Source organism: Leptidea sinapis, chromosome Z (assembly GCF_905404315.1).
Source record: "Leptidea sinapis chromosome Z, ilLepSina1.1, whole genome shotgun sequence".
In the NCBI taxonomy this organism is placed as follows: domain Eukaryota; kingdom Metazoa; phylum Arthropoda; class Insecta; order Lepidoptera; family Pieridae; genus Leptidea; species Leptidea sinapis.
The window spans coordinates 8,725,459-8,752,390 of record NC_066312.1 but is presented as its reverse complement, the minus strand read 5'-3'; the positions used below and the strand labels follow the sequence as shown (position 1 = coordinate 8,752,390).

General features: G+C 31.8%; 1 protein-coding gene across 4 annotated transcripts in view; it reads right to left on the bottom strand.

The window, feature by feature from the left end:
- Window positions 1-26,932, bottom strand: part of LOC126978340 (potassium voltage-gated channel protein Shaker) — a 383,795-nt gene that overhangs the window by 175,724 nt on the left and 181,139 nt on the right. The window contains exon 1 of one of the 4 annotated variants that reach the window (XM_050827085.1): window positions 12,228-12,323. The exons of the other annotated variants lie outside the window; for them this stretch is intronic. The gene's annotated coding sequence lies outside the window, so the exon portion shown is untranslated. Of the gene's footprint in view, window positions 1-12,227; window positions 12,324-26,932 lie in introns of those variants that run through there. 4 annotated transcript variants of the gene reach the window in all.

Genomic DNA, 26,932 nt, shown 5'->3' with positions numbered 1-26,932 from the left:
ATTAATTTATATGTAGGTTTTTTATTTTTTACATTTTGACTTTGACTTTGTGTGACTGTATTTATAAAATAATTATTAAAAATAGTAGCAATCTGAGTTGGATTATTTATAATTTTATTTTCATATTTAATTTCATCGATACTTCCTACATTAGAGTTCGTTTTATTTTTAATCACATTCCACGACGCTTTGCATTTATTTTTCGAGTAAAGTATATATTTGTTGTTACTACTTCTCTGACCTAGGTCTATACACTTGTTGAGAATCTTTGAATAATTATTAAATTTGTTTTTGTTGGCAGGTATTTTATTCTTATAATATTGATACCTTAATTTTCTTTTTGTTGCACATGATTTTTTTATACCTCTGGACAACCATTTTATTTTTGAATTTGAAACATTAATTTTATACTTAAGAAGAGGAAAACATAATTTATAAAATATGATTAATGTATTGTAAAATTCATCAAAAGATTCGTCCAATTTCTGGGCATCATACACGTCTATCCAGTTAAGACTTTTTATACAGTCCTTAAATTTGTTTATGTTTTGATTACATAAATCTCTTTTGAAAATTAACTTATACGACGGTGTTGAATTATTTATTTTTGTCGGTACTACTAAGAATTGTGCTGTGTCATGATCCGATAGGCCTAACTGACGAATCTCCCCTGTGGCATTTTCTATATTACTAACAAAGAGGTCAATACAGGATTTTTGCCGAGTAGGTTCATTAATATGTTTAAAAAAATTATAATTTCGCAATAAATTTGTAAACTCCAGATTCGTTTTAGTAGTTTTTAGAGTGTCGATATTAAAATCACCAACAATCACAATATTACTGGTCTCCCAATATCTTAATTTGTGTAAAAGTAAATCAAGCTTATTCAAAAATTCAGTAACGTTCGAATTCGGCGTCCTGTATAGACATATTACAATTAATTTGTGTTTTGGTATTCTTAAACCACAACATTCGAAAGAATATTCTACACATAGCTCATCCATGACATCAAATTTTATAGCCTCAATATAGTCTCTGACTAGAATGCAGACCCCACCACGCTTTTGCTTAAGTCTACAAAAAGCAGATACCAATGTATATCCATTCAACTTAATATTAGATCTGTTTTCTGCATTCACGAATGTTTCGGATAGACGTATAACATCTACTACTTTTCCATTTTCAAAAAGTTCAGTTAGAGCTATGTTTAGTAGATCTTTTTTACTTAAAACGCTTGCTATATTCTGATGCATTATATTAAGATAAAATTTGGATTCGAAAAAATGAATCGCTTTTGAGGTCATTATTTATTTAATAGGTTGGATGAGGGCAGAGCAGGACCGATCCTCGTGGAAATTTTTGGGGGTAGCCTTTGTCCAGCAGTGGACGTTTTCCGGCTGATGATGGTGATTGATGATGAAACACATATTGTTACTCTGTATATGACGCCGATACATATATAGGTTTGACAAGTTTAGTATCCATTACACTACATAAAAAGGAAGATCAGTTAATTATAAAAAGCGCTCACAAATTACAATGTATTTATCTTCTATCTGGTGTGTTTCAAAGAGTAATGTAATTTACTTGTGCAGATTTATAAGGAATAATTACGATTTCAAAGTTTACTTCCTTTTAATTTGCGTTACTGATGACTGACGTGAATATATATATATATATATATATATATATATATATATATATATATATATATATATATATATATATATATATATCACGCTGATATATATATATATGTATATATATATCAGCGTGAGACGAGCGTATAGAAAAATACAAATGATAATCCATATAGCTCGGTTTGAACCCCGGTAGTTGCAAACATTTTTATGATAAATATGGATATTTGTTTCCAAGTCATGGACGTTCATATGTATTCATGTTTATTTAATTATGTATACCATATAAAATATATGTTTGTCTTGTGCCCATAGCACAGAAAATAACTTAAAATTTTACCAGTGGGAGGCTCCTTTGCACAGGATGCCGGCTAGATTACGGGCACCACAACGGCGCCTATTTCTGCCGTGAAGCAGTTATGTGTAAGCATTACTGTGTTTCGGTCTGAAGGGCGCCGTAACTAGTGAAATTAATTGGCAAATGAGACTTAACATCCTATGTCGCAAGGTGGCGAGCTCAGTTGTAGTGCCGCTCAGAATTTTTTGGGTTTTTCAAGAAACCTGAGTGGCACTGCATTGTATTGGGCACGGCGTATCAATTACCATCAGCTGAACGTCCTGCTTGTCTCGTCCCTTATTTTCATTAAAAAAAAAAACAAAAAAAAAAAGATAATCTATGTAACAGTATGTCAATATTATAATTATTAAATATTTAACTATTAATACTTTCGTGAGACATTGTTAATTATTGTTTTTTAATACGATATACTCACGATTTATCGGTGTGGGTACAGACTAGTTTGTATTAAATATATTTGAAAACATTGCTTTATAAGTTAAACAATTCTATAAAGACACCATTATACACGTTTGTATCTATTCAGTCATATTATGAAGATACTATTTATAAGACCTCGTACTGTCAGATGCACTCTCATTTAAGTGCCAATTTAAATTTGATGTGGTGCACTGGGGAAGCACTAATTAAATCAAATTGAAACAATATAATTTCCCTCTTATATACAACTTGCTGCTACCAGCGAATTCATCCCATGGGAAGAATTATGAATTAATTAATATGAATTCATCAAGCTTGTATTAAAAAATTTAGGATTCTTTTAAAATTAATGGTATAATTTTAAAAGAATCCTAGTAATCTAATATATAAAATTCTCATGTCGCGGTGTTTGTAGTTTAACTCCTTCGAAACGGCTTGACCGATTATCATGAAATTTTGAGTGCATATTGAGTAGGTCTGAGAATCGGACATCTATTTTTCATCCCCCTCAATGTTAAGGGTGGTCCACGCCAAATTTTTGTTTTAAATTTTTTTGGCAATTTTTATTAAATTTGTTTGATTATGAGTCAGCATTAAAAATACATACAACGTCAAGTTTTCTTTTTTATCGGCAGTACAACGTTTGCTGGATCAAATGAAATGATCAAAAAAAATGAAATATATAAATGTATGTTAAATTAATTATAAAAGGCATAAAAAAGTATAAAAGGCATTAATTTTCTCAAAATTGATTCCATTAGAATTCTTTATTGATGTCATTTCTAATATTCTAGATACTACTACCGCTTTGGAAACAAATGCCGCTCTGAAAGAGAAGAAGCGGCGCAAGGAAATCTCCCTAAACTAAAAGTGATATTTCAACAGAATAACGTTAAACAGACGATATTAATTTGTTTAGAGCTTTCTACGGCTGTCATTTATAATTGTTTGTCTATGCAAAAGCTCTTAAGTGAAAGTTAATTACTGCTGCAATATCGGAAAATGATAGATGACTAGAAGAATCTTGAAGCTAAAATTTATTATTTTTATGATAAAATTTATTTTGTCATTTTAATGACAATATGGCCATAGGCTAGGCTAATAAGCAATTTAATGATTTCATTTTAACTTAATTTATTATACGTTAAAATACTGTAACAAAATTTATACTCACAGAGTTTCTCTGTTTCCAGATTTTTTCAGGTCTGAGGCGTATTTTATCTAATGTGAGATAACGGGTTGCACTCCGTGAGTGCCGGGCAGAAGTGAAAACTTGAACATTAACGTTGTGCATTTTTGTATTTTTTTGTAATGTTCAGGGAATAATTTCACACGATTTGCTTTATTTATCAGTATAAAAGTACTAGCATTTATGTGATTAAATACAAAATTCATTTATTGCGCTTCAGAACTTACAATTATTTTACATAAAAAAAATTACATTTTTTATCTATCTTGCATACTGAAAATAATGGTTGTTGATTTATTAATAATAATAATATCCCAGTGTTTGCACACCGTAAGAAACCGACGATGTGACGTCATCGACGTCAGGTCCACACTTAATGACGTAACCAGGTAACACGCATAATAATGCATTTTGCACGCTTAGAGTAAAGCGTTGTTTTATAAAAAAATATTATCAGAAAAAAAATGATTTTCCTCCAATTAGTACATAATGTTTCGGTCTACCATAATTTTTTTAAAAGTTTTACATAAGCAAAATTATAATAACTTACATACAGTTATTAATTTTTATTAAAAAACACTTTGACTTGCTAGTCAGAGAAACGCCTTTCACAAAAATTTTCACCGCGCAAAACACAAAAGGTCTCAATACGAGTAAGACTTTGATATTTCAAAACTAGCCCAAGCTTTTAATCAAGATTTCTATTTGGTGAAATGTTAACGAAAGACATTGTAACATTTACGTTGATTTTAATATTTATGGCCTTAAGAACCTTCTTAGCAATTTCTGTGTTTATAACGCTCGTTTAGATTCGTTTCTTTAAATACTTTTATTACTTATTTATATCACTCATGAATGTATATCATACTGAAAAAGTCAATCAGCAGAATGAATCATTTCTGTTGAAAGTTTGATCTTGATTTGAACAGGACGTTCAGCTGGTGGAATTTGATGCGCTCTGTCCATTACAATGCAGTGCCACACAGGATTATTACAAACAAGTTTTATTTGCCCAGTAATTTCACTAATTACAGCGCCATTTAGACCGAAACGCAGTAATGCTTACACATTACTGCTACACGGCTGAAAGGCGCGGTTGTGCTACCACTAATCTAGCCGGCATCCTGTGCAAAGGAGCCTCCCATTGGTAAAGGTAAAGGTTTAGTAAGTGGTTAAAAATCGTTAACTGTTTCTAAAAATCAACCATTTTTCTTTTGGGGACTGAACAAGACACATACTTATTGCAAAGTCCTCGAAAAGATCACGGATGCGTTAAACGAAGTGTCATAGCAACCCACATACGAGTACACATATGAGGCTTCAAATATAAAACTGATAAAACATCCGACATACAGTCTACAGCTTGTGAACTTTTTTTTAAATTTGTATTTTCGTGTTTTACTATTGCATTTAAACTATTTTAGTAAAACTGTAATATTACTCGTCTATTTTACGGAAAAAACGTTTTCTTACTTTGTAGTCATTCGTTCCAATTTAAATTCAGTCACTAGTTTTAATATATATATATATATATATATATATATATATATATATATATATATATTTCTTTCTTTTATATATATATATATATATATATATATATATAAAAGAGATTTCCACGTTTATATGACTTGAAATTTGGTAGGAATACTCTTTTCACCGAGAAGAGGTCAGCTAGGAAGGGGTTTTACGAAATTTCACCCCTAATTATTTTTAATTTCAATATTTGTTTTGTATGGTTGAACATGGTTGACATATGAAAGGATTTATTGACGCACGGTTTGACAGTTCTGCTGTGAAACAATTTCATTATAAGATCTGGAAGCATATTTTACGAAATAATAATACTTGATGTTTTTATGAAATATTATTGAGAAATTCATAAAATTTCAGTATTATATTTATTATGTATAGAACAAAGTCTGTCGGGTCAACAAGTTAAACATAAATTCAAATACAGGCAAATTTGCTTCCTACTCGTATTACTTACCTCGTATCTTGAGTCAAGTAAAAGTCCCATTATTTTTGTTTTATTCATTTATACTATTAATCATTTTCGGAAAGAATCTTAAATTATCATAGTCCCGCTAAACTGTTTGGACAGTTTGTCTGCAGGATCAAGTCTCTTGTAATACATTAATGCTTACAGTAACATTGTTTTTTTACAATTGTAATTAACAAATATTGATAAAAATATAATAAAAAATCTAATTTTAATTTTAAGCCAGCGTTGACAGTAAAAAGTTTAGTTTTAAATCTTCTTTTACTGCTTTCTAGTAGCTTTAGTTCGATGTTTTGTTTTAGTCTATGGATATAACGTTTATTTGGTTTTAAATGATTTAATTTTCTTTATTTATTATATTATGACATTCAGACTTATGATTTACACTATTAAAAGAACATAATAAATATAAAATGATTTAATTTTATTTATTTATTATATTATGACATTCTGACTTATGATTGACATTGTTAAAAGAACATAATAAATATAAAATGATTTAATTTTGTTCATTTATTATATTATGACATTCTGACTTATGATTGACACTGTTAAAAGAACAGAATAATTATAAAATGATTTGATTTTGTTTATTTATTATATTATGACATTCTGACTTATGATTTACACTGTTAAAAGAACATAATAAATATAAAATGATTTAAATTTATTTATTTATTATATTATGACATTCTGACTTATGATTGACATTGTTAAAAGAACATAATAAATATAAAATGATTTAATTTTGTTCATTTATTATATTATGATATTCTGACTTATGATTGACATTGTTAAAAGAACAGAATAATTATAAAATGATTTGATTTTGTTTATTTATTATATTATGACATTCTGACTTATGATTTACACTGTTAAAAGAACATAATAAATATAAAATGATTTAAATTTATTTATTTATTATATTATGACATTCTGACTTATGATTGACATTGTCAAAAGAACATAATAAATATAAAATGATTTAAATTTATTTATTTATTATATTATGACATTCTGACTTATGATTGACATTGTTAAAAGAACATAATAAATATAAAATGATTTAATTTTGTTCATTTATTATATTATGACATTCTGACTTATGATTTACACTGTTAAAAGAACATAATAAATATAAATGATTTAAATTTATTTATTTATTATATTATGACATTCTGACTTATGATTGACATTGTTAAAAGAACATAATAAATATAAAATGATTTGATTTTGTTTATTTATTATATTATGACATTCTGACTTATGATTTACACTGTTAAAAGAACATAATAAATATAAATGATTTAAATTTATTTATTTATTATATTATGACATTCTGACTTATGATTGACATTATTAAAAGAACATAATAAATATAAAATGATTTAATTTTGTTCATTTATTATATTATGACATTCTGACTTATGATTGACACTGTTAAAAGAACATAATAATTATAAAATGATTTGATTTTGTTTATTTATTATATAATGACATTCTGACCTATGATTTATATTGTTAAAAGAACGTAAAAAATATTGAATGATTTTATTTATTTATTTTTGGCACGCGTCACGCTATTCGAATTCGCGTTCTACCCTTCTTCTATGTAAAGCATGCCAATACCAATACGAATTCCGCCACATTTTAATATATGGATAACTCACTAAGTATTAATTGTACAAGGCCCCTAATATATTGCTCTTAATTTTAATATAATCTATTTTTAATAATAATAATAGTACACTACTACAAAGTTGCATTGCATTTAATATCGGCTAGATATAATAATAGATAAGTTTGAAGGGCGCTATAGCTAGTGAAATTAGTGGGCTTCCAAGACTTAGCATCGTATAACACGGTGACGAACATGATTATGATGCAACTCAGTGTATGGTCAGTTCTTGCCACATACATAAGTTTTTGTTATTTATCAATGGAATTATAAAATCCACAGCTCTTCAAGCAATTTAGGCCTGAGCCAATATCATTACAAACGTAAATCCAATATTTAAATTAAATAACAATGGTTCTACTAAATGAATGAGTCTTAGATAACTTATACGTCTAGACGGAGCCTTTTTTTTAAACAACCGATGAAAACAGGCCGGGCTTATTATTCTAGTGTGCGTGGCAAGCTACGTCTTACACTCGCGATTTGTATGTCACTTTGTATTAATGTGCATGAATTGCTCACAATAGAGGTTACCTGTCAACCTCAATTTTCTTCCACGTTTTCACAACTGCCTCAGATCTAGACGTATGAATGCTCTATGATATCAATATATACTTTTACAATCAAAAATGTATTAAAAAAAGTTATTGGTATTGATATTGGCATGATTACGTTGCATCTCAGTTTTATGTCACTTCATGTAACAAACATTGTTTCTGTTCATCATCCATGGGGATGATAAAATTTATAGCTTTTCGAATCATTTTAAGGGCTGAGCCAATTCAAATAAAACAACAACATATATCACCAAACATTGTTTTAACACTCGGCTATGTTATAAAAATTTAATATGAATTATGAATGAGACTATCACATTGAAGCCGTTTGTGGGTTACAGCTGTAAATCTTTAAAAATGGTTCAAACTTTGGCTCAATTCCATTAGCACGAGGTCAATTGTAGTGATAAAATAAATGAACCCCTATCGCGTTTTATAACTTTTCATAATCATAACTATTTTTCCAATTTTATTCGTGTTATTAATTTTAATTCAATTTGCTTTCTTTTAATAATAATTAATTAATCATTTAAGATGTAATTTAATTCGACATGAAAGTTTTTTTTTTATGAAAATAAGGAACGATATGAGCAGGACGTTCAGCTGATGGTACTTGATAGGCCCTGCCCATTACAATGCAGTGCCGCTCAGGATTCTTGAAAAAACCAAAAATTCTGAGCGGCACTACAATTGCGCTCGTCACCTTGAGACGTAAGATGTTAAGTCTCATTTGTCCAGTCATTTCACTAGCTACGACGCCCTTCAGTTTGAAACACAGTAAAGCTTACACATTACTGCTTCACGGCAGAAATAGGCGCCGGTGTGGTACCCATAATCTAGCCGGCATCATGTGCAAAGGAGCCTCCCACTGGTGAAAACATTAAACACGTCATCTAGTCAGTGTAATGAAATCAATAAATTTTTAAAAATCAAACGAGATGTATTCCAAAATTTTGCTTTTAAATACTCCCATACATTTAGTATGACTTTAGTAAAAAACCACTACCTACTATTAGCACTGTCGCTGACGACATCGCATGTACCAGCTGATTTAATAATCTTCCATCAATCTGTTGAAATATTTGCATATAACAATTAATAAAAAATTATTTCACTATTGATTGTTATTGATTGCACTGCGTTATGTTCTTGACAGCTGCGGTAGCACCCGCACTACGTACTTCCCAAAATGATTTATGTCGTCAAATCATATATATAGAATGATAGATTGCCTAATAATATTAAACATTACTTAACTTAGATTAGATCCGAACATTTTCGAATCACATAATTTATGGTAATTGGTTGACTTGTATACAAAAACTCAGTTACATTTTATTAATTTTTTATTTTACCACAACATAAGTGTATAAGGGCTCAATGCAATGTCAGTCCTCTACAGTACCGTTTTTTTATGAAATTTACGAACGAAACGAGCAAGACGTTCAGCTGATGGTAATAGACACGCCCTAATCATTACAATGCAGTCCCGCTCAGGATTCTTGCAAAACCCAAAAGTTCTGAGCGGCACTACAATTGCGCTCAGCACCTTGAGACATAAGATGATAAGTCTCATTTGCCCAGTAATTTCACTAGCTACGGCGCCCTTCAGGCCGAAACACAGTAATGTTTACATAATACTGCTTCACGGCCGAAATAGGCGACGTTGTGGTACCCATAATTTAGCCGGCATCCTGTGTAAAGGAGCCTCCCACTGGTCGGTTAACGCTTACTAGCCTTTATATATTAAAAATGAGTATGTTCATTAAAAATATGGCGAACTTTTGAAAGCAGCAAAGGTTTATTCCATATTAGGATTATGAGATCCAACTCGCTTTTTGCTGCCATACTGTAGAACAGAGATCCATCAAAATAACGCAAACGTAATAGATAGGTCTTTAACCATCTTTCGAAAGATATAAGTGTTGCCTTAAGCTATTATGCATAAAAAAAAATACAGCCAATAAATAAGTGGTTCTATAGTTTAAAAGAATACAATGTTATAAATGCTAATATTTTAAAGTAGTTACTTGTGAGTGATATTATTATTGGGCTGTCAGGTCATCTATAAGTTAATATATTTTAAGCTGATGGCATCATTAGTTGATCTAAATGAATTATTGATTTTTAGTGACACTAAAACACCTGATATTTTGTATTTTATAATTAAAGATCATTTTTGTAAGTTATTGAAAAAGTGTGCTTATTATTAGCTAGCAATAATACTAGATATTTGACGTCGAATCGACAGGTTTTGTAATTCGTCGGAAAATATTTATGTAGGCATTGTTGGACAGTTTTCACGAATGAGGATGACACACTTCGAATATAGAAAAGCTTTGCCAAAAAACTAGGTTATCATACTTTTAATTCGAATATTTACGGTTACAATTGATTTTGGAGGATTTTATAGGTCGAGATTATAACATATTTTAGGCAATATTTTTTTTTAGAAAATATTAGTTCATAAATGTTCATGTAGTATTCCATTCCATCCGAACATTTGAATGATATCCAAGATTAAAAATCTATATATTAATTGTATTAGATGTTTGATGATATATATATATATATATATGTTGGTAACGATTTCGAAGACTTAACACAAGATTTAACACAAGCATTATTGTGTTTCGGTCTGAAGGGCGCCGTAGTTAATGAAATTACTGGACAAATGAGACTTAACATCTTATCTCTCAAGTTGATGAGGGCAATTGTAGTGCCACTCTGAGTTTTTGGGTTTTTCAAGAATCCTGAGGGGAAATGCATCGTAATGGGCAGAACGTATAAATTACCATCAGCTGAACGTTCTGCTCGTCTCATCCCTTACTGTCATAAAAAAGACTTGTTATAATTTTCATCTCATCTAATTGAACTTGTAGTGATTCGTGAAATAAAATTTACTCCAAATTTTCAGTCAAAACTTACGTAACAATAAGTTCAATATAAATTGCTCAGAAATTGACTCCTTTAGAAGCTAGGGTTATTCACAACCATTATTTATCGCTTTTCATTACAACTCCGCTCAGCAATGAGCAAAGTTTATCCAGTTAGCCCGAAGCTTTATCGTGTCACAGCTCTAACTTAAGATTTCATGCTGTTCAGCATAAATCTGACGCTTTAAGACCGCTCTCTCAATGCAAAGTCAAAAGTCTTCCAGAGAAGTTGTGTAATATTGAAAACAAATATTCAAATAATTAAGAATATACGTTCACAAAAATCGTCACCTATTTGTTCTTCATAGTGGTGTTCATTATTATAACACTAGAAAAAGAGAATGCTTGTAACTAATTCTATTAGGCTTCATAAGATGCATAATAGCTTTAAGGGTAAATGTATACATTTTTATAATAATCTCCCAGCCACTGTTCAGGCATTATCTGTAAATAAATTTAAATGTTTTATTAAAAAATGCATGCAAAATCATATCTAAGTGATAGTAGGTACAACCTGGGACTAGATTACGACTATTTTATAGCAATAACAATGATGGTACAATATTGTATATTTTATTAAAACGAGCGCATTAAAGGAATGCTGGGAGAGTTTATTGCGCCGCTTCTTCTCTCTCAGATCGCCAGTTGTTTCTGAAGCGGTAGTAGTATTAAAAATGACATCAAAAAGAATTCTAAACGAATCAATTTTGAGAAAATAAATGCCTTTTATGCCCTTTATGCCTTTTAATGATAATTGTTATAGGGTTGAAAATGGCACGAATTTTATAAGGCACAAAAAGTAACATATATTAAATGTACATAGATAATCAAGCAAGTAGGTCGCCTTATGTTGTAGGCACAGTTCTCCAAGGACAACTACTATGCCAGCAGAAGTACTAATAGGCTGGTTCTAGTATAATTATTGTCAATGGATTTTGTTCGGGTAACTTAATCAAATTCTACCTGAAAATTTTCTTTAATTACTACGTAGTTGTAACGTGAGTTATACAATGTTTATTTTTATCTTATGAATGTTAAAAATAAACCACTAATCCTTAGATTACAAGAATCTGTAATAAACTATATTTGTTTCATAAAAACTATCCTAACCTTAATTCAGTGATATTAATCGACGTTGAAAATGATGATTACTACCGATATCTTGGCGACATTTCAACTACCGCCTATTTCTATTTATAATTGTGTTTTAAATTTTCATAATATATCAGCATTTGTTGCACTAATGCGAGCCATTATTTACTTTGTTAACAGTCAAATTAAAAATCCCCAACTGACGTAAAAAGTGGTAACTTATAAGCTGTGTCAAAACACGTGGTAAGGCAATTCGCACTGCAGAAACAATTGCAAAGTGTGTTAAAGTATCGTTACGGGCTGAAAATATGCGGGGGCCGGCAGTTTGTGAAACTCCAAAAGTTTTAAGGTAAACCTGATTTGGCACTAGCCGAGTGGAAATGATCGCGCGAGGAACTGGCTGCGTCGCGTAGTCATGGGGGGCGCGCGCGAGCGACTGTCGAGCGGTGGGTAGCGGCCGCGGCGCCTGCTCCACGCTACTGCGGAACGTTCAACGCGCCAGCCCGCGCTACGACGCAGCCCCCACTACGTCTCAACCCCCGCACCCCTGCACGCACGCCGCATTCTTACCATCCGCCCGCCGCACCACCCGCCGCAGGCCTCTAACAATCCTCACAAAGACCTTTACAGCGGTGGCAAGCTAAACTTGAACAATGTTTGGCTCGTCAAAATATTTCAAATCCGTGCATATTTTAATATTAAAACTCGATTTTAAGATCCAAATGTTTTGAGTTTTCTTTAGTGTTCATTCCGCCAATTTTGTCTTTAAATGACACGTGTTTCGCCTCTACACAAGGCGTTCTCAGGAAATATTGACTCGCCAAACTCTGGCACTCTTTAAAGAAAACTCAAAACATTTAGATAATTATGGATTTCAGCAAAGTAAAGCCTACTTCAATAAATTTTTGATTTAAAGAACCTATCCGCCAGTTGCAGAAAGTATATTTTAAAGTTAATGTTTTGCCATATAACATGCTATCACTGACTGTCAAAATGAAAAAGAAAGTAACGGTATTATATTTTAAATAAAATATAATATTAAAAAAAAATATCTTGCTTCTGTGCCATTTTAGCAATATATCTACATGGATATATAGTAGTATAGGATTTGACAGTTTATTAAGATTAGTTTTAGTTTGAATTTCTTAGAAATGAATATGATCTTAACTTGAACAATTTTTAGCTCGTAAAAATATTTCCAATCCGTGCATATTTTAATATTAAAACTTGATTTTAAGAGCCTATCCGGCAGTTGCAAAAAGTATATTTAAAGTTAATGTTTTGTCATATAACATGCTATCTTTGACTGTCAAAATGAAAAAGAAAGTGACGGTATTAAATTTTATGAAACTCTTGCCCTGTGCCATTTTAGCAATAGGCGCTATATCTATATAGAGATATAGTTAAACTTAGATTTAGATTACTAAGATTAGTTATAGTGTGTGTTTTCCTTACAAACAAATATTATGGTCCAATTAATTTTTTTTTTATTCCAATTTACGTGCATGCAACCCAAAAAATTGCATTTGAATAACAGCTGCTCTTATTACAATTAGCGATAAATGTACACTAAACACAGACTCAGCGTTACTGGCTCATAAGAGCAATATATAGTATCTGTATCACTGTTAAAAAACAATACTTGTACTCAATTAGATTCATCTCTAAAACAAAATACACTTTTTTACTCTGGTATTAATAATAACTCATTCGTTGCCTAGTTCTAGCTTTCATTCCCGTTAACACAATTGAGAGTACTATCATGTTTGTCACCTGCAGGCATCATTTGTGAAGGTTCTCGGACAAATGAATGAATGAACGAATGAAAGCCGTGGTTAGAGCTCATTTTCAGTTGCAGTATGTAGGGTTTCAGTTAAATTATTATAGAAGCATTAAAATTATAGACGTATTGCTTGTGAAATATTCTGAGAGTAATAAACTTTTCTTTAAATACAGTATGTCTTCTTCTTCTTCTTTAGCCGTTCTCAACCTCTAAGGTATAGGCCTCCTTCAGCTTATGCCATCTTTTCCGGTCTTGAGCAGTTTCCAACCACTTTGTTTCCGCCAGTCTTTTGATATCGTCGTACCTACGCATCTGCGGTCTTCCTCTCGGGCGTTTCTCACAAACAGTATATAAACGGATAGTAATCTATTAAGATTACTCAATATCTAATCATGTTTCATTTATTACTGACCAATAAACGAATTAAAAAGCTTGTATGTGCAATGTGAATACGGGCATTGTAATGTTATGCTAAGCCAACAATAATAAATAGTTAAAGTATTTATAGAAATAATACTTATAATATTTATCTACAATAAAAGAGTTATTAAGGACATCACACCAAACAAATAACCAACCTCCAACCTACTAGACTTTATTTTTAAAACCGTCTTACTATAATATACAATATTTATTTGCATATTCAAATTAAATAGAAACGAAAAAAATTAGCCCCAAAACCATTATATATATATATATATATATATATATATATATACATTATAATTACATACATTAGAAATATATATATATTTCTCTTATTCAAATACTTGTTGAATCAAAGAAAAATTATATTAACTGTTTATTTATCTATGAAAATGTCTCAAAATAATGCCGTAACACTTCTATAAAAATGTCTGAAGTTTGTTATATTACGTTCAAAACTAACTCTCACACTCATACTTGACCTAGAATAGTCATACACAATTAGTTTCTCAGTTATAGTTACCAGTGTTATTTTACTTCAATATGATTGATTTCATTCTTGTGTTTTGTTTGGTTTTCAATATCATACAATTATTTTTCTTGTTCGCTAAATGCGAAACAGAAATTTCTTATTACTGTTTGCATTGAATTTAAGTTTGTAGATTTCTTAATAACCTACGGCTTTTCCACTTGCAACAACAACAAATTACCTTCAAAAATAACTTTATTTGTAAAATAAACATTGTTGATATTTTATTAAAATTTACACTCTCATTTCATCAAATAAATACTACCCGAAATCATTTAAATGTGGATGTTGTAGAGTTATACTAAAACATAATTGAAATTTAAAAACTATTTCAAAGTAAATTAAGGCCGGCAACGCTCTTGTGGTTCCTCTGGTGTTGCAAGAGTGTGGGCGGCGGTGACCACTTAACACCAGGTGACCCGTACGCTCGTTTGTCCTCCTATTCCATAAAAAAAGTAAATAGATTTTTATTGTATTAGTTGTTGATACTGTGAGAAGAAAAATTAAAAAAAAAATAGTAACATCTTATCAAATTCCATTCATTTTAAAACCGAGTATTTAATTTTTCTTTTGTAGAAATGATAAGACATCCGTGCTACGCGCTACGAGATAAAGTCTACGCGAATTCGTTTACCATAGACTTGGAATATACTAGCACATAAACAACCTGACAGACCGATAATGCATCACTGATATTGAATTGTTAATGTGTGCGTTAGTTAGTATTGTCACATTCATAATACTGAGGAGCTTATATTTGTCAGTCAAAATCAAAATAACAATAGATTTGCATACATTTTCTATCATACGTTTTAGAGATATTCTTCTCTCTCGCACACTTTGTTTGTCTATCTTCTTTGTCTTAGTTAAACTTACTAGAGGTAGACAAATCTATCTTTTTACGTTTACTTACATTTCAATAACCTATTCTCAGATAGCATTGGACTATAACTTTATTGGAAATAACTATGGCTAGATAAGATCTTGTCATTAAACGGTTATAGCAATACATCCGTAACTAGAGATACGTTATTGAAAACGGCCGTGTTTAAGAATCTTACGGATATTCCTAAATTATTTCTAGTGGACTCATAATTTTATGATTATTGCGAAAAGCTAAATAGATAATATAGCATATTATAATATGCAATAGCCAAACAAATTGTAGGTCTGTGAATGTTGATTGTGATATAAAGCATGCAGTCATGGTTGAAAACGAACATTTCGGACTTCGGACGGATCAGAGCTGAAGACTATCCGTCGTCTAGTCCCGATCTTAATCCGCTGGATTATGATTTATGGTCAGTTTTAGAGAGTACGGCTTATGATATGAATGATGATAATTTTTTGTAGTCCCCAAAACAATTCATACGATTGGCAGTAAAGATTTTCCCATTGAAAGTGTGCTTGCTTCTATTGATAACTGGCCTCAACGTATAAAGGACTGAATTGCAGCAAATGGAGACCACATCGAATATGCTTTTTATATTTTAAATTGTCTTATACAAAAAAAATATTTCAATATAAATAGCTTTAAATATTTCAAATTATTTTATATTTATGTATTAAACTAACACTCTGTAAAAGTAATAAATGCTATTTGCAGTAGAAATTTGTTTTTTTCTTTATTTTCGAATTTAAGGCAAGACTAGGTATAGAGTATAACATCAAGATATACAGATGTTCACTTTTCAAGTCATTTTAAATGCAAAATACACCTTTAGGTGACCTGGAAGAGATCGCACATTAGCGATATGGTCTCCTAATCGAGCTGCCGCAACTTTTATATAAAAATTCTCATCTAATTTTCATTACATTATATATTGGAATATAAATGTATTTTTAAAACAGAGGAAAACAAACTGAATAGCCTTAGTTATAATTAAACTCAAAGTTTCACGACTGATTATTTGCTGAATCGGCCTACTGAGACTAATTAATAGGTAGCAAGAGTTTGTACTCAAGCGCCAACATGAGTTTTTATTTTAACTTTCTGTACTTCACTCACTAAGGAAAAAGCATGTTGTAATTTTAATGAGTTTTTGTGCCTGAAATTACAACCACGGTAAGTCATTACTGCAAATTAATTAACTTAAGTTTTATAATAGAATACTTTGCCTATTCTTCTACCTAAACGTTAAAAACTCTAGTTAGTTTTAATTTGATATGTAACCCTTAAAAAAAATCCGATTTCTATAAAACGCCTTAAATTTTTGGACTTTGTTACAAGCATATTACATTAAATGTTATTTTGTAAATAATACTAATATAGTAACTTACAAACTAAAATAAACTTAAGCATGAAATAGCCAACTCTTTCATCTAAGTCAGTTCTTAAAACACACTAGCAAAATCTATGAATTTCAGTGATAACAAAAGCGCTTTCGTACTACGTCCGATCAGAATCCGATCCGTACCTGTGAAAATATGGTCCGGTATAGTTGTAAGGAAGACGCAGTGTTGGTAGGCCCCCCACAATATGGACCGACGATCTGGAATACGTTGGGATGAGGGCAGCGAAGGACCGATCGTCTTGGAAATCTTTGGGAGAGGCCTTAGTGCATCAGAGGACGTCTTCCGGCTGATGATGATGATGATGATGTAGTCGTAGAATTATTTCTAACGGTTGGCGGAAAGACGTCTAAAAGACTACTACTAAATACTCACCTAAGCAGAGCGTGTGTCTTTTACCGGTGTTATTGAGTTATTTTATAAAACATATTATTAAAATTTATTTTTCAACAAATCTTATGCAAATTTAAAATTAACACTGACGATGTTGAAGAAGGGTTCAACAATTTAAATTTAATCTTAAGTAAAGGGGCACCAGGGGCACTTAATTTTTCCTGTCCATCGCTTAGCACGTTAATATAATGAAGAGAGTCTAGTGAACTAACTTAGAATGTTCATTAGTCTTACATATTTAATTTCAAATAATAAATTTCTATATTATTTTACCCTGAGTTCACTTATTATTAATTGGCCCTGACTGAACTAACTAGCGTTTCAGGCGCAACAATAATATGTCTGTTGATTGAACTCAATGTTAGTTTTTTTTTTATTAATTTTACGCTTAAGCTCGTATTATCACAGTAGGTATTATTTTATTTATATTGTTCTTTTGCATTCACAGATAGTACAGACACATCTTTGATATCCCTAATTTGGGTCAAACTTTTAAAAAAAAATCGGCATTCCTACATCATTATATTCTTACTATAATTTATAAGCTTCTTATTGCAACAAGATAAAAATGAATACTTTGATTTCAAAAAGATTTGAATGCCTACAACTTTTAATGAGATCTCCTTTACAAAATTTTGTTCAATTTGTTGAATTAGGTCTGACGAATGGAATCTACGAAGGGAATCTATACCAGTGGGAGGCTCCGTTGCACAGGATGCTGGCTAGATTATGAGTAGCAAGTGAAGCAGTAATGTGTGAGCATTATTCTGTTTCGGTCTGAAGGGCGCCGTAGCTAGTGAAATTACTGCACAAATGAGACTTAACATCTTATGTCTCAAGTTGACGAGAGCAATTGTGGTTCCGTTCCGGATTTTTGGGTTTTTCAAGAATCCCATTCCACTTCATTGTAATGGGAGGGCGTGTCAATTACCATCAGCTGAATTTCCTGCTCGTACCGTCCCTTATTCATTGATTCATTCATACACTCATGCCTTGTTCCCGTCTCTTATTGTCATAAAAAAAAAGGTGTATAAATAAAAGAGGCACACATATTAATATATTTATTACTAGCTGACCCAGCAAACGTTGTATTGCCATATACAGTAACAAATAATTTATCCATTGCTATCTCGCAACCCTATTCCGGATCTGTGGATGTAACAGAATAATATAAAAATCGCGATTGAAAAATAGGTGTTTATCGTAGACGGGTGAAAATTTTAAGTTGTATCATAATAAAATAAAAAATAAATAATTTAACTAAAAATTAAAAAAAAAATTTGGGCTGGACTACCCTTAACATTTAGGGGGATGAAAATAGATGTTGTCCGATTCTCAGACCTACCCAATATGCACACAAAATTTCATGAGAATCGGTCAAGCCGTTTCGGAGGAGTTTAACTACGAACACCGCGACACGAGAATTTTATACATTAGATATACACAGACTTACAATATACTATCGTATAGAATATTTAAGAAAAGTTTCGGGGACAGCCTCTTTCTCTCACACCTCGAAAACTTGATGAACTGCACATGGACGGTCATATTACGAAGCGTCTTAAATACACCTCAGCATTTAGTTATACCCGGTCAACTTGGCACCGTTCCAAATACTCCAAAACGGACCAGATGTCAATAGATTACTAAAGCCTTCTCATATTCTGTGTACACTTCCGAATTCTGTATAATCTACCTCACTGTGAAGATATTATCTGTTACTTACTTATATCCTCTTCAAAAACCGGCCTGTTCAAATTTCACACATTTCATCAGCTTGGTTAGCGCCTGGAACTGAATGCTAACCATGCCGTCTATGGAAAGTCGGTAAAGAAGTTAGTTAGCGAACACAGGACATAATTATTTGCACTGATGACAGTGCTACCAGTCACCAGTCTATCAAATTAGGTGGCTCCGTCTGACTTGAAATAGTTATATTTAAAAGATGGGCTATTAGTTTCTAATTAGTTCTTCTCCCATGTCAATGCCCCTTCACAAATTAAAGTAGCTTCACGACTTTGCCAATTAGTGCTGTAGCAATATGTTATATTATTATCACTCCCTATAGTAAATAAATTAAATTACAAAAAGAAGCGGTCGGTTTTAATTTCTTCCTTCCCTTTACCAAAATACAATACCAAAAAGAGGTTTAAATCGTTTGATAATATTACTGGCACATTTATGAAGTGTTGTGGTGCTTAAAAAAGTTTATTCCGAATTTAAATTTAAGACAAAAAACAAAACACAAAAATTGCAGTTATTTGTGTAGGCGTAGGTTGCAGGTGTAGTCATGTTATGTGTCCCAGAGGCTAAATGTTAGTCGTTCCACTGTCCAGAGGACTTGGCAATAATATTAAGAGACTGGTTCCGTCAGTAGAAGGCCTGGGTCTAGAAAAAAACCGTGCACAGAAGCTCGAGGTAACCGCTTCCTGGTGGCATTGAGAAATCGCAAATCTTCTTATGTTGACATCAAAAAGACTCTAGAGGAAGTGAGAGGTGTGCAAACCAGCTTATGGACTGTCAGGAGGAGGCTTCTCGCTGCCAATATATGCAGTCGCCGTCCAGCCCGTGGCCCTAAATTACTCGCGAGCACTGAGTTGCTAGATTAAGCTATGTTTCTACTCAAATTAGAGTCAAGAGGACTGGGGTATTGTATTATTCTCGGATGAAGCCAGAATATCACGAGTACTGCGAAGGCAAGGAAGGCAAGAACGTTTCGCAGAAGTTTGCTTTGAAGAAATAACCCCTTATCGTGGAGGCTCAGTTATGTTTTCGCCAGCGCTTAATGTATTGGACCGTACGGAGTTAGTCTACATAGAAAACGGCACTTTGAATGCACACCGGCACATATAAGTCCTAATTCCTAAAATACAACCAGCATTAACGGTTCTTGGAGAAAAATTGATTTTTATGGACGATAACGCTCGCGCTCACCGTTCTGGCGATGTGCAAGTGTATATTCAAGAGTTAGACATTTGGCATTTGGATTGGCTATCTCGATGTCCCGACCACAATTCCATAGAGCACATTTGGAATGTTCTAAAACGAAGATTAAAAACGGTGCAGCCCGCTCCCCAAAACATCAGGGAGCTAAGGAATATAATTGCTGCGCAGTGGGAGCGTATTCCACAAGGAACAATTAAGAACAGCATCGATAGCATGCCCGGACGAATCATCGAAATGTTATGACGAAATTGACAGAAATGACATTATGATGACACAAGCTACATAGAATTATGAAATAATCTGAAAATGCCAGTGAAACACGTTATTTACCTATTGTGTTTATTTATAGTATATTAACTTAATCCATACTAACCTACTCAAATATCAATAACTTTAACAATATGTTGAAGAGCGTTAATAATTTCCATCGCTTCTTTTCGATTATCTAGTTTATCTTCAGTATCGTTTTTCTACACAAATACTTATCGCAGAAACCTATAATTACCTGTTTAAAATTATGTTAACTATCATTTAAGTTTTTGTAGCTGTTGGTTTTCCTTATAAATAACAATAAAAGCAGATTCATCTCAAACCAACAACATAATTATAATATACAAGCTACCCAGACAGACGATGTTCTGTAGATAATAAAAAAAATACTGTTTCACAGAGGAACAAAAAATGCTCCCTGTTGTTATAATGAAATTGTTTCACAGCGGAACTGTCAAACCGTGCATTACTAAATTCTCTCTCAGATTGAAAATAAAAATAATTATGGGTCCCAAATCAAAATAAAACTATCCTATCTCTCAAGTTGGACCAAACTACACTCCATGAAGTAATCCCCATTAAAATCCGTTCATTAGTTTAGGAGTCCATCGCGGACAAACAACATGTCACGTACTTTATATATATTAAGATGATATAAGGATTACATCCGTGAATAGACATAAGTGATAAAATATACGAGCGCGAGCGAATTTAAAGATATACGTAGATAAGAAAAAATTGTCTTGCGTTATTAATATTTTATTTTAATAAGATTTCTATATAAAAACTTATACAAAGGTCATCTTTTTACGAATCTCGGTAGATGCAAATATTTATATGATGAATTTTGATGTTTATATCTACATATTAGTAGGATTCTTTTAAATAAATGAATTAAAAATCTTCTATGAGCCTAAATATTACCAATAAAATTTAAAGAAATCACAGGAATATAAAATTTAAATATATCCACTTTCAACCCACTGACCTTGCATTGTCCAAATAAAAATGCAAATGAAGGTTGAAAGGAAGGGTAGGCAGTTTAAGCAGATTTACGATTTTATCCCCCAAATTGGTCTGACAATGAAGACCAAAAAACCTTTACGCACATTACAACAAGCCTTTCGATCGGTATGATAAAGCTACAGGGTATTTTTTGTTGTTGTTACGTGTCGCGGGTTTATTTCTCGGTTCAACAAGTCAATTATTTAAAAATTTATGAATACAGTTTAAATTGTTTTTTAAATTAAAATAAAGTCTTCTTTAAGTAAAATGTTACATCTAAAATAATTAAGGTACTCTCCCTCCATGTGGCATAGCCGTGGGATGCTCTATATCTTACTATGTATATAAATCCAGTGTCTTGATGTTTGTTTCCGGTGAACTCCTAACTAATGAACCGATTTTAATGGGGATATCTTTATGGAGTGCAGTTTAGTCTAACTTGAGAGAGAGAATAGTTTTCATTTCGATTTGGGACCGATAATTATTTTTATTTCCAAAATTTTTTTTGTATGGGCATGCATGGACCTATAATTATTTTTATTTCCAATATTCGTTTTGTATGGAAACAGTAGACATATGTCTACTGTGGCATGGGCATATTACGCACGGTTTGACAGTTCTGCTGTGAAACAGGGGAGCATATTTTACGAAATAATTCTTGGTATTGTTATGATATTATTGACAAATTCATAAAAAACTGTAATTTATTTATTATGTACAGAACAACGTTTGTCGGTTCAGTCAGTATATAATATAATACTCGAATAAATGCTTCATTTGAGATAAAAATATAAAATAGTTTAATTTATAAATGAAACCCAGTTATAGTTGCCACAACTGAGGAAAGTTGATTTTCTTAACATACTTATTATATATAATAGATTCAAATACACACAGTATATTTATAATTAATATTTAATTTTGTCTTAAAATTCAAATAGTTTATGTTGTAAAGTACTGTTCTATTACGTATTCAATTTAAGTGTATGGTAAGTTGTTAAGGCGGATTCAATACAGTTTAGAAAAGCTCTGTTTCACTGCGACCATGTGATCTATTGTGATAGCCAATGTTAATTAGCTCACTGTTTAGGCTGATTCTTTCATGAATCTTGTTTTCATATATCTTGGTTGCTAACTATTATAGCCGAAGAATTGGTTTTCCTGATGAGATGCAATGTTTAGACATTAAGAATAACGTTCAGAATAGGACAAAGAGTTGTTTATTTAATCTGCAATGCATTAGCTGAATTTAAGTGTAACTGAAGTTTTAAGTTTAAATATTATCGTAAAACAAGACCTATGTTAATCACTATATACTATAAAACAAAGTCGCTTTCTCTGTCCCAATATGTATGCTTAAATCATTAAAACTACGCAACGGATTTTGATGCGGTTTTTTTAAAATAGACAGAGTGATTGAAGAGGAAGGTTTATATGTATAATAACAACCATTAAATAGTGGAGAAATACTGTTATTTTTGAGGTTTCTAATGTCATGTCGTGAATAATTACATTTTTGCCGCTTGCATTACAAACGCAGGCTGAACCTTACGAGATTTATCAAAATAATGTACTAAGTATTGAACACATTGAAAAGGTCTACAGAAAACTCCGCTATGGTATATGTCTATCTCTTATAGGTATCCCACAATAACATTTTTATATCATTTACTTTTTACGACAAATAATGGCTAATTTTCGAAGCGATTTTAACCAATACAGCATTAATCCAAATCTAAATAAACACCTTAAATACATTGTTGATTTTTTCAAATTTAACAAATGTGCACAGGACAACGTCTGTCGGGTCCGCTAGTAAGAGATATAAAGTTCATTTTCTTGACATTATTTGACACTATAAGTTCACGATACATGATTGGTTTTTGCTTAAACGCTTCAAACATAATATGTGTTTGAGATCTTAATTTAGATGTTTTTTCCTACTATTTCCGGCGTTGAATGAATTTATTGTAAACTTGTCGTCACAATGTCTAACGATAGACCACGCTGATATTGACATTGACAAAAATAGTCGACAGACAAAAATTATTATACGAATTTATAAATATATTCTCAACACGGATAAAGACGACACAGGCGAGTTAAGATTAATAGAAACGTATATTTGTCACTCTTGTAAATTAATAGCACAGTTCCCATGTAAAAGGTAACGATGGAGTGATGATACACACAAACTTTCATACAAGTTTCAACGTTATTTACTGTGAGATAAAGTCGGTTATCAATTACACTTTCGTTGACATTAGCAAAGTCCTTAACTCTCATTATTTTATATAAGTATATTACAGAATACCTAGCATATTTTACATTTTTGATTCAAATAAACCTAATTAAGACACATAATTGGATTAAGTTTCGAAACTTAATACATAAGCTGAGTAGTATATTTTATTGTTGAAGTGGGTTTGGAATAGGACTGAGCTGTTACGCTTGGCTATGAAACGCTCATTCTGGTAAACTCATGTCGATTGCACTTAGTTAGTGCAATCAGTCGGTGCATATGCTGCATTTAGTGCTCGATCGACGGTCAGCGCTGACGTCGGTCAAGCGTATCTATAACAATAAAAACATAATATGAACGCGTACAGTCCAGCGCTGATTGATCGCTACGCGCGTACACCTACGAGGCGATGACGAGAATCATCGGTCGAACTCTTCGATCCGCTGGCGCTTTAATTCGCGTGATTAAATTTAAATTAGTGCGTTCAGTGTTACGCTGACCGAGCAACCGACTGTACTCGCCTTCTTAACATCGTAATCAAAAATCGTAAACAAAAACTCATATTCCGGCAATTTCGAATATATTGTTTAAATTTCTCATTGAATTTAACGATCTATAATAGTTGGATAAGCATGATCGTCTACTTTAAGCCTGCTATGAACTTAGTATGTTTCATTCAGGTAATCAGCTGTAAGGAAGTGGCATCAGGCAAATGTTTTTTTAGAAATTGTAACAGCATAAACTATTACATCTCAGTGTAAACTAAGCTGCCTTTATTTACGTAAAAAATCTAGTCGAGATTTCTCTCTGTTCTGTAAATCAGTTCCGGGTGGGATTAGCTTCCGAAACAAATATGTGACCTGGATAAAGTGCTTCACGAATTGAAAACAAACATATTCTTTAAACATAAACTGTCTCATTGTATTTTATAGCCCTTGTTACAATACTTCATTATATCATTTACTAGTTGACCCGACAGACGTTGTTCTGTATATAATAAATAAAATAATGTTTTTTATGAATTTGTCAGTAATATATCATAACATCAAGAATAATTTCGTAAAATATGCTCTCTGTTTTTGTAATGAAATCGTTTTACAGCTGAACTGTCAAACTGTGCGTCAATAAATTCTCTCATAGAAAATATGTCCATACCAAACAAATATCCGACGACGGGGGACACATCAAAGGAAAAACAAAATTGTTGTTTTTATTTAATTCCGAACACTTTCATATTTATTCACCTTTTAAACCTTCCCTCGACTTCCAAAAATAATTCAAGACCAATATTAGCCAAATCGGTCCAACCGTTCTCGAGTTTTAGCGAGACTAACAAACAGCAAATCATTTATATATATATAGATTAGTTTTTTTTTTATAAATAATAACAGTTAAATTTCTAACTAAAGCATATTTAGTTAAATTGTATAGTTTCTTTTATTTCGTTATATTTGTTATTCATATATAACGTACTCGTGCATAGCTAAAGTTTATTACCTTGTTTTGTGTCTTCATTATTGCAACATAATTTTCACATAATGTCTTACCTGAAACAAAAACAATACAAATGTAAAATGTTCCATGAAATATCCTAGTAAGTGCGTATTATATATGTTTTTATATTAAATTTCACAATTTAACTCTGTGGTTACCGTGGTTTATGTTTCATTTCTTGTGTAAGAAATAAACCTAACATTTCGTACACATTGTCACTGGTACAAAAAAGGATGAAAGGTAGACCAGTGGGAGGCTCCTTTGAAAAGGATGCCGGCTAAATTATGGGTACCACAAACGGCGCCTATTTCTTCCGTAAAACAGTAATGCGTAAACATCATTGTGTTCTAGCGCCGTAGCTAGTGAAATTACTGAGACTTAACATCTTATGTCTCAAGGTGATGAGCGCAATTGTAGTGCCACTCAGAATTTTTGGGTTTTTCAAGAAACCTGAGCGGCACTGCATTGTTACGGGCAGGGCGTATCAACATATGAAGGAGAGCAATTAAAACAACATCCACGCAGACGTAGTCACAGGCTGGGCCCGACATAGACAAGGATATTACATAAGGTTATTATTGTAGATTCTATAGATAAATTATGTTTGTATCAGGAGCCTATCAATAAGTGTGTCAAACTTTCTAGTTCAAAATAACATTTATTATATAGTATGAATTAAGTTAGATACCGTTAATTTTAATATCATTAAATATTTTTACAAAAAAAAAATACTTTGCAACAAATATTCTCTAATATATAAAATTCTCGTGTCATGGTGTTAAACATTGAACTCTTCCGAAACGGCTTGACGGATTCTCATGAAATTTTGAGTGCATATTGGGTAGGTCTGAGAATCGGTCAACATCGGTTCATCCCCCTAAATGTTAAGGGTGGTCCAAACGAAATTTTATTTTTATTTTTTTTTTAAATTTGTTTGATTATGAGTCAGTATTAAAAAATACATAAAACTTCAACATAAATTTTCATCTATCTACGATCAACAGTTACTTTTGTATTGCGATTTTAATATCGGCAATTGTTAGTAATATATAGAAATTTATTTCATTCTTATCCATTGGTTGCGGTTCAGTATACCTACATATGAGTTACAAGCGGCTTACGGTACCTGAAGCAAAGAGTATAATATAATAGTACAAGTACGGAAGTCTCACTCCGCAAAATCAATTAAAGAAATAGGGACTCTTGCGGCCATACATTAAAGTGTAATTCAGATCGCACAGCGCTACCAAACTACATTTTTCTTCACCTAGAAGTTGCTTCTCTTTCTATCGTGTGACTCTTACCTCTTCTGACGACATTAGGGTTGACTTCTTTACCTAAAACTGTACCTACCTACTATAAGGATATCTTATAAAAATAGCTCAGTTTTTTCTATAATATAGATAGGTATGTAATCGTAATTTTAAATCAATATTCTTTCGTTATCAAACCTACATTCGTTGCAGATAGTTTTGTTTGCGTTGGAACACCACAACATGGTCAAACCTACTTATTATATAGGAACTATATTTAGTTATATATTATTATTATAAACAGCCTGTTGGTAACTATCAAGAATGGTAATTTCGATCGAATAATAATCACTCTAAATTAGATTGTTTCAGCGTCTTAAGAACACTTAAAAAAATTGGATCGCAATGAATATGCTTTGCTTAATTT